The sequence below is a fragment of the Candoia aspera genome, chromosome 4 (assembly GCF_035149785.1).
Source record: "Candoia aspera isolate rCanAsp1 chromosome 4, rCanAsp1.hap2, whole genome shotgun sequence".
Lineage (NCBI taxonomy): Eukaryota > Metazoa > Chordata > Lepidosauria > Squamata > Boidae > Candoia > Candoia aspera.
The window spans coordinates 31,027,502-31,029,631 of record NC_086156.1 but is presented as its reverse complement, the minus strand read 5'-3'; the positions used below and the strand labels follow the sequence as shown (position 1 = coordinate 31,029,631).

The following is a 2,130-nucleotide window of genomic DNA, read 5'->3' as shown; positions in this document are numbered from 1 at the left end:
CTGTTAAATTTATTAGTGTTTAGCAGTAAAGGCAAGTGACATACATGTTTCATCATGTCATTTAATATGGGAAGGTCAAATTCAATCTCAAAACTGGGGAGAAAAAACATTGAAAATAGTAAGGTTGGTCTAGATTATCTTGTGGGGGGTCCTTCCAATTCTGCAATTCTTTAATTTTTAAATTTAAATTTTAAAAATTATTTAATTTTTAAGCTACAAAAGTACGTTCTTATATTCCCACCCCAACCATCTTATTGTAGAGCCCTATATAGAAGCTTTCTTCAGCAAAGGATCGTTACCTTGTCGTGGTGCTGGAGCTTGAGCACCTCAATGATGCCATGAGCTAAACCGTGAAGGGCCACCCAAGACGGGAAGGTCATGACAGAGAGGTCAGACTAAATGCGATCCCTGGGGAAGGTAATGGCAACCCACCTCAGTATTCTTGCCGTGAAAACTAAATGGATCAGTACAACCAGAGATATGTCGGTATACCATCGGAAGATGAGACCCCCAGGTCGGAAGATGGTCAAAATGCTACTGGGGAGGAACAGAGGATGAGCTCAACTAGCCCCAGACGTGATGACGCAGCTAGCTCAAAGCCGAAAGGACGGCTAGCGGCCGACGGTGCTGGTGGTGAACGGCGAATCCGATGTTCTAAGGATCAACACACCATCGGAACCTGGAATGTAAGATCTATGAGCCAGGGCAAATTGGATGTGGTTATTGGTGAGATGTCAAGATTAAAGATAGACATTCTGGGTGTCAGTGAACTGAAATGGACTGGAATGGGCCACTTCACATCAAATGACCACCAGATCTACTACTGCGGACAAGAGGACCACAGAAGAAATATTAATTCATAATTAATAGTAAAGTGGCTAAAGCAGTGCTTGGATACAACCCAAAAAACGACAGAATGATCTCAATTCGAATTCAGGGCAAGCCATCTAACATCACAGTGATCCAAATATACGCCCCAACCACAAATGCTGAAGAAGCTGAAGTAGAGCAGTTCTATGAGGATCTGCAGCACCTACTGGACAACACGCCTAAAAGAGATGTTATTTTCATCACAGGAGACTGGAATGCTAAGGTGGGCAGTCAAATGACACCTCGAATTACAGGTAAGTATGGCCTGGGAGAACAAAACGAAGCAGGACACAGGCTGATAGAATTTTGCCAAGACAATTCACTCTGCATAACAAACACTCTCTTCCAACAACCTAAGAGACGGCTTTATACATGGACTTCACCAGATGGACAACACCGAAATCAGATTGATTACATCCTTTGCAGCCAAAGGTGGCGGACATCTGTACAGTCGGTAAAAACAAGGCCTGGAGCTGACTGTAGTTCAGATCACGAACTTCTTCTTGCACAATTTAGGATCAGACTAAAGAGATTAGGGAAGACCCACAGATCAGCTAGATATGAGCTCACTAATATTCCTAAGGAATATGCAGTGGAGGTGAAGAATAGATTTAAGGGACTGGACTTAGTAGATAGGGTCCCGGAAGAACTCTGGACAGAAGTTGGCAGCATTGTTCAGGAGGCGGCAACAAAATACATCCCAAAGAAAGAGAAAACCAAGAAGGCAAAATGGCTGTCTGCTGAGACACTAGAAGTAGCCCAAGAAAGAAGGAAAGCAAAAGGCAACAGTGATAGGGGGAGATATGCCCAATTAAATGCAAAATTCCAGAGGTTAGCCAGAAGAGATCAGGAATTATTTTTAAACAAGCAATGCGCGGAAGTGGAAGAAGACAATAGAATAGGAAGGACAAGAGACGTCTTCCAGAAAATTAGAAACATTGGAGGTAAATTCCAGGCCAAAATGGGTATGATCAAAAACAAAGATGGCAAGGACCTAACAGAAGAAGAAGAGATCAAGAAAAGGTGGCAAGAATATACAGAAAACCTGTATAGGAAGGATAACAATATTGGGGATAGCTTTGACAGTGTGGACGGTGAGCTAGAGCCAGACATCCTGAAGAGTGAGGTTGAGTGGGCCTTAAGAAGCATTGCTAATAACAAGGCAACAGGAGACGACGGCATCACAGCTGAACTGTTCAAAATCTTGCAAGATGATGCTGTCAAGGTAATGCATGCTATATGCCAGCAAATTTGGAAAAC

At 43.0% G+C, this 2,130-nt stretch overlaps 1 pseudogene; it reads left to right on the top strand.

Moving 5' to 3' along the window:
* Positions 1-491: 491 nt before the first annotated feature.
* LOC134496188 (craniofacial development protein 2-like) lies at positions 492-1,408 on the top strand (annotated as a pseudogene).
* The last annotated feature ends 722 nt before the right edge of the window (positions 1,409-2,130 follow it).